Source organism: Dendrobates tinctorius, unplaced genomic scaffold (genome assembly GCF_039654945.1).
Source record: "Dendrobates tinctorius isolate UK_male_01 unplaced genomic scaffold, ASM3965494v1 ptg000293l, whole genome shotgun sequence".
Lineage (NCBI taxonomy): Eukaryota > Metazoa > Chordata > Amphibia > Anura > Dendrobatidae > Dendrobates > Dendrobates tinctorius.
Genome location: NW_027361960.1, coordinates 16,700,494 through 16,715,894, shown reverse-complemented (window position 1 = coordinate 16,715,894; position 15,401 = coordinate 16,700,494).

Here is a 15,401-nt window from a genome sequence, read left to right as displayed (position 1 = left end):
GGCCTCACACAATCCAACAGTGTCCACAAGTGTGTTCAGAAATTCTACATCTCCCCTGTACTATAGTGATATTTTTCACACCTGCGACATTGAGCATGTGACATAGCGGTGTGATATTCACTGGGCCTCACACAATCCAACAGTGTCCACAAGTGTGTTCAGAAATTCTACATCTCCCCTGTCCTATAGTGACATTTTTCACACCTGCGACATTGAGACTGTGACATAGCGGTGTGATATTCACTGGGCCTCACACAATCCAACAGTGTCCACAAGTGTGTTCAGAAATTCTACATCTCCCCTGTCCTATAGTGACATTTTTCACACCTGCGACATTGTGCCTGTGACATAGCGGTGTGATATTCACCGGGCCTCACACAATCCAACAGTGTCCACAAGTGTGTTCAGAAATTCTACATCTCCCCTGTCCTATAGTGACATTTTTCACACCTGCGACATTGGAACTGTGACATAGCAGTGTAATATTCACTGGGCCTCACACAATCCAACAGTGTCCACAAGTGTGTTCAGAAATTCTACATCTCCCCTGTCCTATAGTGACATTTTTCACACCTGCGACATTGAGACTGTGACATAGCGGTGTGATATTCACTGGGCATCAGACAATCCAACAGTGTCCACAAGTGTGTTCAGAAACTCTACATCTCCCCTGTCCTATAGTGACATTTTTCACACCTGCGACATGGAGCCTGTGACATAGCGGTGTGATATTCACCGGGCCTCACACAATCCAACAGTGTCCACAAGTGTGTTCAGAAATTCTACATCTCCCCTGTCCTATAGTGACATTTTTCACTCCTGCGACATTGAGACTGTGACATAGCGGTTTGATATTCATTGGGCCACACACAATCCAACAGTGTCCACAATTGTGTTCAGAAATTCTACATCTCCCCTGTCCTATAGTGACATTTTTCACACCTGCGACATTGAGACTGTGACACAGCGGTGTGATATTCACTGGACCTCACACAATCCAACAGTGTCCACAAGTGTGTTCAGAAATTCTACATCTCCCCTGTCCTATAGTGACATTTTTCACACCTGCGACATTGAGCCTGTGACATAGCGGTGTGATATTCACTGTGCCTCACACAATCCAACAGTGTCCACAAGTGTGTTCAGAAATTCTACATCTCCCCTGTCCTATAGTGAAATTTTCACACCTGCGACATTGAGACTGTGACATAGCGGTGTGATATTCACTGTGCCTCAGACAATCCAACAGTGTCCACAAGTGTGTTCAGAAATTCTACATCTCCCCTGTCCTATAGTGACATTTTTCACACCTGCGACATTGAGACTGTGACATAGCGGTGTGATATTCACCGGGCCTCACACAATCCAACAGTGTCCACAAGTGTGTTCAGAAATTCTACATCTCCCCTGTCCTATAGTGACATTTTTCACACCTACGACATTGAGCATGTGACATAGCGGTGTGATGTTCACTGGGCCTCACACAATCCAACAGTGTCCACAAGTGTGTTCAGAAATTCTATATCTCCCCTGTCCTATAGTGACATTTTTCACACCTGCGACATTGGGACTCTGACATAGCGGCGTGATATTCACTGGGCCTCACACAATCCATCAGTGTCCACAAGTGTGTTCAGAAATTCTACATCTCCCCTGTCCTATAGTGACATTTTTCACACCTGCGACATTGAGACTGTGACATAGTGGTGTGATATTCACTGGGCCTCACACAATCAAATGGTGTCCACATGTGTGTTCAGAAATTCTACATCTCCCCTGTCTTATAGTGACATTTTTCACACCTGCGACATTGAGACTGTGACATAGCAGTGTGATATTCACTGGGCTTCACACAATCCAACAGTGTCCACAAGTGTGTTCAGAAATTCTACATCTCCCCTGTCCTATAGTGAAATTTTCACACCTGCGACATTGAGACTGTGACATAGCGGTGTGATATTCACTGGGCCTCACACAATCCAACAGTGTTCACAAATGTGGTCAGAAATTCTACATCTCCCTTGTCCTATAGTGACATTTTTCACACCTGCGACATTGAGACTGTGACATAGCGGTGTGATATTCACTGGGCCTCACACAATCCAACAGTGTCCACAAGTGTGTTCAGAAATTCTACATCTCCCCTGTCCTATAGTGACATTTTTCACACCTACGACATTGAGCATGTGACATAGCGGTGTGATATTCACTGGGCCTCACACAATCCAAAAGTGTCCACAAGTGTGTTCAGAAATTCTACAACTCCCCTGTCCTATAGTGACATTTTTCACACCTGCGACATTGAGACTGTGACATAGCGGTGTGATATTCACTGGGCCTCACACAATCCAACAGTGTCCACAAGTGTGTTCAGAAATTCTACATCTCCCCTGTCCTATAGTGACATTTTTCACACCTGCGACATTGAGACTGTGACATAGCGGTGTGATATTCACTGGGACTCACACAATCCAACAGTGTCCACAAGTGTGTTCAGAAATTCTACATCTCCCCTGTCCTATAGTGACATTTTTCACACCTGAGACATTGAGCCTGTGACATAGCGGTGTGATATTCACTGGGCCTCACACAATCCAAAAGTGTCCACAAATATGATCAGATATTCTAGATCTCCCTTGTCCTATAGTGACAATTTTCACTCCTGCGACATTGAGACTGTGACATAGCGGTGTGATATTCAATGGGCCTCACACAATCCAACAGTGTCCACAAGTGTGTTCAGAAATTCTACATCTCCCCTGTCCTATAGTGACATTTTTCACACCTGCGACATTGAGCCTGTGATATAGCGGTGTGATATTCTCCGGGCCTCACACAATCCAACAGTGTCCACAAGTGTGTTAAGAAATTCTCCATCTCCCCTGTCCTATAGTGACATTTTTCACACCTGCGACATTGAGAGTGTGACATAGCGGTGTGATATTCACTGGGCCTCACACAATCCAACAGTGTCCACAAGTGTGTTCAGAAATTCTACATCTCCCCTGTCCTATAGTGACATTTTTCACACCTGCGACATTGAGCCTGTGACATAGCGGTGTGATATTCACTGGGCCTCACACAATCCAACAGTGTCCACAAGTGTGTTCAGAAATTCTACATCTCCCCTGTCCTATAGTCACATTTTTCACACCTGCGACATTGAGACTGTGACATAGCGGTGTGATATTCACTGGGCCTCACACAATCCAACAGTGTCCACAAGTGTGTTCAGAAATTCTACATCTCCCCTGTCCTCTGTCCTATAGTGACATTTTTCACACCTACCACATTGAGCCTGTGACATAGCGGTTTGATATTCACTGGGCCTCACACAATCCAACAGTGTCCACAAGTGTGTTCAGAAATTATACATCTCGCCTGTCCTATAGTGACATTTTTCACACCTGCGACATTGAGACTGTGACATAGCGGTGTAATATTCACTGGGCCTCACACAATCCAACAGTGTCCACAAGTGTGTTCAGAAATTCTACATCTCCCCTGTCCTATAGTGACATTTTTCACACCTGCGACATTGAGACTGTGACATAGCGGTGTGATATTCACTGGGCCTCACACAATCCAACAGTGTCCACAAGTGTGTTCAGAAATTCTACATCTCCCCTGTCCTATAGTGACATTTATCACACCTGCGACATTGAGACTGTGACATAGCGGTGTGATATTCACTGGGCCTCACACAATCCAACAGTGTCCACAAGTGTGTTCAGAAATTCTACATCTCCCCTGTACTATAGTGATATTTTTCACACCTGCGACATTGAGCATGTGACATAGCGGTGTGATATTCACTGGGCCTCACACAATCCAACAGTGTCCACAAGTGTGTTCAGAAATTCTACATCTCCCCTGTCCTATAGTGACATTTTTCACACCTGCGACATTGAGACTGTGACATAGCGGTGTGATATTCACTGGGCCTCACACAATCCAACAGTGTCCACAAGTGTGTTCAGAAATTCTACATCTCCCCTGTCCTATAGTGACATTTTTCACACCTGCGACATTGTGCCTGTGACATAGCGGTGTGATATTCACCGGGCCTCACACAATCCAACAGTGTCCACAAGTGTGTTCAGAAATTCTACATCTCCCCTGTCCTATAGTGACATTTTTCACACCTGCGACATTGGAACTGTGACATAGCAGTGTAATATTCACTGGGCCTCACACAATCCAACAGTGTCCACAAGTGTGTTCAGAAATTCTACATCTCCCCTGTCCTATAGTGACATTTTTCACACCTGCGACATTGAGACTGTGACATAGCGGTGTGATATTCACTGGGCATCAGACAATCCAACAGTGTCCACAAGTGTGTTCAGAAACTCTACATCTCCCCTGTCCTATAGTGACATTTTTCACACCTGCGACATGGAGCCTGTGACATAGCGGTGTGATATTCACCGGGCCTCACACAATCCAACAGTGTCCACAAGTGTGTTCAGAAATTCTACATCTCCCCTGTCCTATAGTGACATTTTTCACTCCTGCGACATTGAGACTGTGACATAGCGGTTTGATATTCATTGGGCCACACACAATCCAACAGTGTCCACAATTGTGTTCAGAAATTCTACATCTCCCCTGTCCTATAGTGACATTTTTCACACCTGCGACATTGAGACTGTGACACAGCGGTGTGATATTCACTGGACCTCACACAATCCAACAGTGTCCACAAGTGTGTTCAGAAATTCTACATCTCCCCTGTCCTATAGTGACATTTTTCACACCTGCGACATTGAGCCTGTGACATAGCGGTGTGATATTCACTGTGCCTCACACAATCCAACAGTGTCCACAAGTGTGTTCAGAAATTCTACATCTCCCCTGTCCTATAGTGAAATTTTCACACCTGCGACATTGAGACTGTGACATAGCGGTGTGATATTCACTGTGCCTCAGACAATCCAACAGTGTCCACAAGTGTGTTCAGAAATTCTACATCTCCCCTGTCCTATAGTGACATTTTTCACACCTGCGACATTGAGACTGTGACATAGCGGTGTGATATTCACCGGGCCTCACACAATCCAACAGTGTCCACAAGTGTGTTCAGAAATTCTACATCTCCCCTGTCCTATAGTGACATTTTTCACACCTACGACATTGAGCATGTGACATAGCGGTGTGATGTTCACTGGGCCTCACACAATCCAACAGTGTCCACAAGTGTGTTCAGAAATTCTATATCTCCCCTGTCCTATAGTGACATTTTTCACACCTGCGACATTGGGACTCTGACATAGCGGTGTGATATTCACTGGGCCTCACACAATCCATCAGTGTCCACAAGTGTGTTCAGAAATTCTACATCTTCCCTGTCCTATAGTGACATTTTCCACACCTGCGACAATGAGACTGTGATATAGCGGTGTGATATTCATTGGGCCTCACACAATCCAACAGTGTCCACAAGTGTGTTCAGAAATTCTACATCTCCCCTGTCCTATAGTGACATTTTTCACACCTGCGACATTGAGACTGTGACATAGTGGTGTGATATTCACTGGGCCTCACACAATCAAATGGTGTCCACATGTGTGTTCAGAAATTCTACATCTCCCCTGTCTTATAGTGACATTTTTCACACCTGCGACATTGAGACTGTGACATAGCAGTGTGATATTCACTGGGCTTCACACAATCCAACAGTGTCCACAAGTGTGTTCAGAAATTCTACATCTCCCCTGTCCTATAGTGAAATTTTCACACCTGCGACATTGAGACTGTGACATAGCGGTGTGATATTCACTGGGCCTCACACAATCCAACAGTGTTCACAAATGTGGTCAGAAATTCTACATCTCCCTTGTCCTATAGTGACATTTTTCACACCTGCGACATTGAGACTGTGACATAGCGGTGTGATATTCACTGGGCCTCACACAATCCAACAGTGTCCACAAGTGTGTTCAGAAATTCTACATCTCCCCTGTCCTATAGTGACATTTTTCACACCTACGACATTGAGCATGTGACATAGCGGTGTGATATTCACTGGGCCTCACACAATCCAAAAGTGTCCACAAGTGTGTTCAGAAATTCTACAACTCCCCTGTCCTATAGTGACATTTTTCACACCTGCGACATTGAGACTGTGACATAGCGGTGTGATATTCACTGGGCCTCACACAATCCAACAGTGTCCACAAGTGTGTTCAGAAATTCTACATCTCCCCTGTCCTATAGTGACATTTTTCACACCTGAGACATTGAGCCTGTGACATAGCGGTGTGATATTCACTGGGCCTCACACAATCCAAAAGTGTCCACAAATATGATCAGATATTCTAGATCTCCCTTGTCCTATAGTGACAATTTTCACTCCTGCGACATTGAGACTGTGACATAGCGGTGTGATATTCAATGGGCCTCACACAATCCAACAGTGTCCACAAGTGTGTTCAGAAATTCTACATCTCCCCTGTCCTATAGTGACATTTTTCACACCTGCGACATTGAGACTGTGACATAGCGGTGTGATATTCACTGGGCCTCACACAATCCAACAGTGTCCACAAGTGTGTTCAGAAATTCCTCATCTCCCCTGTCCTATAGTGACATTTTTCACACGTGAGACATTGAGCCTGTGACATAGCGGTGTGATATTCAATGGGCCTCACACAATCCAACAGTGTCCACAAATGTGTTCAGAAACTCTACATCTCCCCTGTCCTATAGTGACATTTTTCAAACCTGCGCCATTGAGACTGTGATATAGCTGTGTGATATTCACTGTGCCTCACACAATCCAGCAGTGTCCACAAGTGTGTTCAGAAATTCTACATCTCCCCTGTCCTATAGTGACATATTTCACACCTGCGACATTGAGCCTGTGACATAGCGGTGTGATATTCACTGGGCGTCACACAATCCAACAGTGTCCACAAATGTGTTCAGAAATTCTACATCTCCCTTGTCCTATAGTGACATTTTTCACACCTGCGACATTGAGACTGTGACATAGCGGTGTGATATTCACTGGGCCTCACACAATCCAACAGTGTCCACAAGTGTGTTCAGAAATTCTACATCTCCCCTGTCCTATAGTGACATTTTTCACACCTGCGACATTGAGACTATGACATAGCGGTGTGATATTCACTGGGCCTCACACAATCCAACAGTGTCCACAAGTGTGTTCAGAAATTCTACATCTCCCCTGACCTATAGTGACATTTTTCACACCTGAGACATTGAGCCTGTGACATAGCGGTGTGATATTCACTGTGCCTCACACAATCCAACAGTGTCCACAAGTGTGTTCAGAAATTCTACATCTCCCCTGTCCTATAGTGACATTTTTCACACCTGCGACATTGTGCCTGTGACATAGCGGTGTGATATTCACCGGGCCTCACACAATCAAACAGTGTCCACAAGTGTGTTCAGAAATTCTACATCTCCCCTGTCCTATAGTGACATTTTTCACACCTGCGACATTGGGACTGTGACATAGCAGTGTGATATTCACTGGGCCTCACACAATCCAACAGTGTCCACAAGTGTGTTCAGAAATTCTACATCTCCCCTGTCCTATAGTGACATTTTTCACACCTGCGAAATTGAGACTGTGACATAGCGGTGTGATATTCACTGGGCATCAGACAATCCAACAGTGTCCACAAGTGTGTTCAGAAACTCTACATCTCCCCTGTCCTATAGTGACATTTTTCACAACTGCGACATTGAGCCTGTGACATAGCGGTGTGATATTCACTGGGCCTCACACAATCCAACAGTGTCCACAAGTGTGTTCAGAAATTCTATATCTCCCCTGTTCTATAGTGACATTTTTCACACGTGAGACATTGAGCCTGTGACATAGCGGTGTGATATTCAATGGGCCTCACACAATCCAACAGTGTCCACAAGTGTGTTCAGAAATTCTACATCTCCCCTGTCCTATAGTGACATTTTTCACACCTGCGACATTGAGACTGTGACATAGCGGTGTGATATTCACTGGGCCTCACACAATCCAACAGTGTCCACAAGTGTGTTCAGAAATTCTACATCTCCCCTGTCCTATAGTGACATTTTTCACACCTGCGACATTGAGACTGTGACATAGCGGTGTGATATTCACTGGGCCTCACACAATCCAACAGTGTCCACAAGTGTGTTCAGAAATTCTACATCTCCCCTGTCCTATAGTGACATTTTTCACACCTGAGACATTGAGCCTGTGACATAGTGGTGTGATATTCAATGGGCCTCACACAATCCAACAGTGTCCACAAATGTGTTCAGGAATTCTACATCTCCCTTGTCCTATAGTGACATTTTTAACACCTGCGACATTGAGACTGTGACATAGCGGTGTGATATTCACTGGGCCTCACACAATCCAACATTGTCCACAAGTGTGTTCAGAAATTCTACATCTCCCCTGTCCTATAGTGACATTTTTCACACCTGCGACATTGAGACTGTGACATAGCGGTGTGATATTCAGTGGGCCTCACACAATCCAACAGTGTCCACAAGTGTGTTCAGAAATTCTACATCTCCCCTGTCCTATAGTGACATTTTTCACACCTGAGACATTGAGCCTGTGACATAGCGGTGTGATATTCACTGGGCCTCACACAATCCAAAAGTGTCCACAAATGTGTTCAGATATTCTAGATCTCCCTTGTCCTATAGTGACAATTTTCACACCTGCGACATTGAGACTGTGACATAGCGGTGTGATATTCACTGGACCTCACACAATCCAACAGTGTCCACAAGTGTGTTCAGAAATTCTACATCTCCCCTGTCCAATAGTGACATTTTTCACACCTGCGACATTGAGCCTGTGACATAGCGGTGTGATATTCACTGGGCCTCACACAATCCAACAGTGTCCACAAGTGTGTTCAGAAATTCTACATCTCCCCTGTCCTATAGTGACATTTTTCACACCTGCAACATTGAGACTGTGATATAGCGGTGTGATATTCACTGTGCCTCACACAATCCAGCAGTGTCCACAAGTGTGTTCAGAAATTCTACATCTCCCCTGTCCTATAGTGACATTTTTCACACCTGCGACATTGAGCCTGTGACATAGTGGTGTGATATTCACTGGGCCTCACACAATCCAACAGTGTCCACAAATGTGTTCAGAAATTCTACATCTCCCTTGTCCTATAGTGACATTTTTCACACCTGCGACATTGAGACTGTGACATAGCGGTGTGATATTCACTGGGCCTCACACAATCCAACAGTGTCCACAAGTGTGTTCAGAAATTCTACATCTCCCCTGTCCTATAGTGACATTTTTCACACCTGCGACATTGAGACTGCGACATAGCGGTGTGATATTCACTGTGCTTCACACAATCCAACAGTGTCCACAAGTGTGTTCAGAAATTCTACATCTCCCCTGTCCTATAGTGACATTTTTCACACCTACGACATTGAGCATGTGACATAGCGGTGTGATATTCACTGGGCCTCACACAATCCAACAGTGTCCACAAGTGTGTTCAGAAATTCTACATCTCCCCTGTCCTATAGTGACATTTTTCACACCTGCGACATTGAGACTGTGACATAGCGGTGTGATATTCACTGGGCCTCACACAATCCAACAGTGTCCACAAGTGTGTTCAGAAATTCTACATCTCTCCTGTCCTATAGTGACATTTTTCACAACTGAGACATTGAGCCTGTGACATAGCGGTGTGATATTCACTGGGCCTCACACAATCCAAAAGTGTCCACAAATGTGATCAGATATTCTAGATCTCCCTTGTCCTATAGTGACAATTTTCACTCCTGCGACATTGAGACTGTGACATAGCGGTGTGATATTCAATGGGCCTCACACAATCCAACAGTGTCCACAAGTGTGTTCAGAAATTCTACATCTCCCCTGTCCTATAGTGACATTTTTCACACCTGCGACATTGAGCCTGTGATATAGCGGTGTGATATTCTCCGGGCCTCACACAATCCAACAGTGTCCACAAGTGTGTTAAGAAATTCTCCATCTCCCCTGTCCTATAGTGACATTTTTCACACCTGCGACATTGAGAGTGTGACATAGCGGTGTGATATTCACTGGGCCTCACACAATTCAACAGTGTCCACAAGTGTGTTCAGAAATTCTACATCTCCCCTGTCCTATAGTGACATTTTTCACACCTGCGACATTGAGCCTGTGACATAGCGGTGTGATATTCACTGGGCCTCACACAATCCAACAGTGTCCACAAGTGTGTTCAGAAATTCTACATCTCCCCTGTCCTATAGTCACATTTTTCACACCTGCGACATTGAGACTGTGACATAGCGGTGTGATATTCAATGGGCCTCACACAATCCAACAGTGTCCACAAGTGTGTTCAGAAATTCTACATCTCCCCTGTCCTCTGTCCTATAGTGACATTTTTCACACCTACCACATTGAGCCTGTGACATAGCGGTTTGATATTCACTGGGCCTCACACAATCCAACAGTGTCCACAAGCGTGTTCAGAAATTATACATCTCGCCTGTCCTATAGTGACATTTTTCACACCTGCGACATTGAGACTGTGACATAGCGGTGTAATATTCACTGGGCCTCACACAATCCAACAGTGTCCACAAGTGTGTTCAGAAATTCTACATCTCCCCTGTCCTATAGTGACATTTTTCACACCTGCGACATTGAGACTGTGACATAGCGGTGTGATATTCACTGGGCCTCACACAATCCAACAGTGTCCACAAGTGTGTTCAGAAATTCTACATCTCCCCTGTCCTATAGTGACATTTATCACACCTGCGACATTGAGACTGTGACATAGCGGTGTGATATTCACTGGGCCTCACACAATCCAACAGTGTCCACAAGTGTGTTCAGAAATTCTACATCTCCCCTGTCCTATAGTGATATTTTTCACACCTGCGACATTGAGCATGTGACATAGCGTTGTGATATTCACTGGGCCTCACACAATCCAACAGTGTCCACAAGTGTGTTCAGAAATTCTACATCTCCCCTGTCCTATAGTGACATTTTTCACACCTGAGACATTGAGCCTGTGACATAGCGGTGTGATATTCACTGGGCCTCACACAATCCAAAAGTGTCCACAAATGTGTTCAGATATTCTAGATCTCCCTTGTCCTATAGTGACAATTTTCACACCTGCGACATTGAGACTGTGACATAGCGGTGTGATATTCACTGGGCCTCACACAATCCAACAGTGTCCACAAGTGTGTTCAGAAATTCAACATCTCCCCTGTCCTATAGTGACATTTTTCACACCTGCGACATTGAGCCTGTGACATAGCAGTGTGATATTCACTGGGCCTCACACAATCCAACAGTGTCCACAAGTGTGTTCAGAAATTCTACATCTCCCCTGTCCTATAGTGACATTTTTCACACCTACGACATTGAGCATGTGACATAGCGGTGTGATATTCACTGGGCCTCACACAATCCAACAGTGTCCACAAGTGTGTTCAGAAATTCTACATCTCCCCTGTCCTATAGTGACATTTTTCACACCTGCGACATTGAGACTGTGACATAGCGGTGTGATATTCACTGGGACTCACACAATCCAACAGTGTCCACAAGTGTGTTCAGAAATTCTACATCTCCCCTGTCCTATAGTGACATTTTTCACACCTGAGACATTGAGCCTGTGACATAGCGGTGTGATATTCACTGGGCCTCACACAATCCAAAAGTGTCCACAAATATGATCAGATATTCTAGATCTCCCTTGTCCTATAGTGACAATTTTCACTCCTGCGACATTGAGACTGTGACATAGCGGTGTGATATTCAATGGGCCTCACACAATCCAACAGTGTCCACAAGTGTGTTCAGAAATTCTACATCTCCCCTGTCCTATAGTGACATTTTTCACACCTACGACATTGAGCATGTGACATAGCGGTGTGATATTCACTGGGCCTCACACAATCCAACAGTGTCCACAAGTGTGTTCAGAAATTCTACATCTCCCCTGTCCTATAGTGACATTTTTCACACCTGCGACATTGAGACTGTGACATAGCGGTGTGATATTCACTGGGACTCACACAATCCAACAGTGTCCACAAGTGTGTTCAGAAATTCTACATCTCCCCTGTCCTATAGTGACATTTTTCACACCTGAGACATTGAGCCTGTGACATAGCGGTGTGATATTCACTGGGCCTCACACAATCCAAAAGTGTCCACAAATATGATCAGATATTCTAGATCTCCCTTGTCCTATAGTGACAATTTTCACTCCTGCGACATTGAGACTGTGACATAGCGGTGTGATATTCAATGGGCCTCACACAATCCAACAGTGTCCACAAGTGTGTTCAGAAATTCTACATCTCCCCTGTCCTATAGTGACATTTTTCACACCTGCGACATTGAGCCTGTGATATAGCGGTGTGATATTCTCCGGGCCTCACACAATCCAACAGTGTCCACAAGTGTGTTAAGAAATTCTCCATCTCCCCTGTCCTATAGTGACATTTTTCACACCTGCGACATTGAGAGTGTGACATAGCGGTGTGATATTCACTGGGCCTCACACAATCCAACAGTGTCCACAAGTGTGTTCAGAAATTCTACATCTCCCCTGTCCTATAGTGACATTTTTCACACCTGCGACATTGAGCCTGTGACATAGCGGTGTGATATTCACTGGGCCTCACACAATCCAACAGTGTCCACAAGTGTGTTCAGAAATTCTACATCTCCCCTGTCCTATAGTCACATTTTTCACACCTGCGACATTGAGACTGTGACATAGCGGTGTGATATTCACTGGGCCTCACACAATCCAACAGTGTCCACAAGTGTGTTCAGAAATTCTACATCTCCCCTGTCCTCTGTCCTATAGTGACATTTTTCACACCTACCACATTGAGCCTGTGACATAGCGGTTTGATATTCACTGGGCCTCACACAATCCAACAGTGTCCACAAGTGTGTTCAGAAATTATACATCTCGCCTGTCCTATAGTGACATTTTTCACACCTGCGACATTGAGACTGTGACATAGCGGTGTAATATTCACTGGGCCTCACACAATCCAACAGTGTCCACAAGTGTGTTCAGAAATTCTATATCTCCCCTGTCCTATAGTGACATTTTTCACACCTGCGACATTGAGACTGTGACATAGCGGTGTGATATTCACTGGGCCTCACACAATCCAACAGTGTCCACAAGTGTGTTCAGAAATTCTACATCTCCCCTGTCCTATAGTGACATTTATCACACCTGAGACATTGAGACTGTGACATAGCGGTGTGATATTCACTGGGCCTCACACAATCCAACAGTGTCCACAAGTGTGTTCAGAAATTCTACATCTCCCCTGTACTATAGTGATATTTTTCACACCTGCGACATTGAGCATGTGACATAGCGGTGTGATATTCACTGGGCCTCACACAATCCAACAGTGTCCACAAGTGTGTTCAGAAATTCTACATCTCCCCTGTCCTATAGTGACATTTTTCACACCTGCGACATTGAGACTGTGACATAGCGGTGTGATATTCACTGGGCCTCACACAATCCAACAGTGTCCACAAGTGTGTTCAGAAATTCTACATCTCCCCTGTCCTATAGTGACATTTTTCACACCTGCGACATTGAGCCTGTGACATAGCGGTGTGATATTCACCGGGCCTCACACAATCCAACAGTGTCCACAAGTGTGTTCAGAAATTCTACATCTCCCCTGTCCTATAGTGACATTTTTCACACCTGCGACATTGGAACTGTGACATAGCAGTGTAATATTCACTGGGCCTCACACAATCCAACAGTGTCCACAAGTGTGTTCAGAAATTCTACATCTCCCCTGTCCTATAGTGACATTTTTCACACCTGCGACATTGAGACTGAGACATAGCGGTGTGATATTCACTGGGCATCAGACAATCCAACAGTGTCCACAAGTGTGTTCAGAAACTCTACATCTCCCCTGTCCTATAGTGACATTTTTCACACCTGCGACATGGAGCCTGTGACATAGCGGTGTGATATTCACCGGGCCTCACACAATCCAACAGTGTCCACAAGTGTGTTCAGAAATTCTACATCTCCCCTGTCCTATAGTGACATTTTTCACTCCTGCGACATTGAGACTGTGACATAGCGGTTTGATATTCATTGGGCCACACACAATCCAACAGTGTCCACAATTGTGTTCAGAAATTCTACATCTCCCCTGTCCTATAGTGACATTTTTCACACCTGCGACATTGAGACTGTGACACAGCGGTGTGATATTCACTGGACCTCACACAATCCAACAGTGTCCACAAGTGTGTTCAGAAATTCTACATCTCCCCTGTCCTATAGTGACATTTTTCACACCTGCGACATTGAGCCTGTGACATAGCGGTGTGATATTCACTGTGCCTCACACAATCCAACAGTGTCCACAAGTGTGTTCAGAAATTCTACATCTCCCCTGTCCTATAGTGAAATTTTCACACCTGCGACATTGAGACTGTGACATAGCGGTGTGATATTCACTGTGCCTCAGACAATCCAACAGTGTCCACAAGTGTGTTCAGAAATTCTACATCTCCCCTGTCCTATAGTGACATTTTTCACACCTGCGACATTGAGACTGTGACATAGCGGTGTGATATTCACCGGGCCTCACACAATCCAACAGTGTCCACAAGTGTGTTCAGAAATTCTACATCTCCCCTGTCCTATAGTGACATTTTTCACACCTACGACATTGAGCATGTGACATAGCGGTGTGATGTTCACTGGGCCTCACACAATCCAACAGTGTCCACAAGTGTGTTCAGAAATTCTATATCTCCCCTGTCCTATAGTGACATTTTTCACACCTGCGACATTGGGACTCTGACATAGCGGTGTGATATTCACTGGGCCTCACACAATCCATCAGTGTCCACAAGTGTGTTCAGAAATTCTACATCTTCCCTGTCCTATAGTGACATTTTCCACACCTGCGACAATGAGACTGTGATATAGCGGTGTGATATTCATTGGGCCTCACACAATCCAACAGTGTCCACAAGTGTGTTCAGAAATTCTACATCTCCCCTGTCCTATAGTGACATTTTTCACACCTGCGACATTGAGACTGTGACATAGTGGTGTGATATTCACTGGGCCTCACACAATCAAATGGTGTCCACATGTGTGTTCAGAAATTCTACATCTCCCCTGTCTTATAGTGACATTTTTCACACCTGCGACATTGAGACTGTGACATAGCAGTGTGATATTCACTGGGCTTCACACAATCCAACAGTGTCCACAAGTGTGTTCAGAAATTCTACATCTCCCCTGTCCTATAGTGAAATTTTCACACCTGCGACATTGAGACTGTGACATAGCGGTGTGATATTCACTGGGCCTCACACA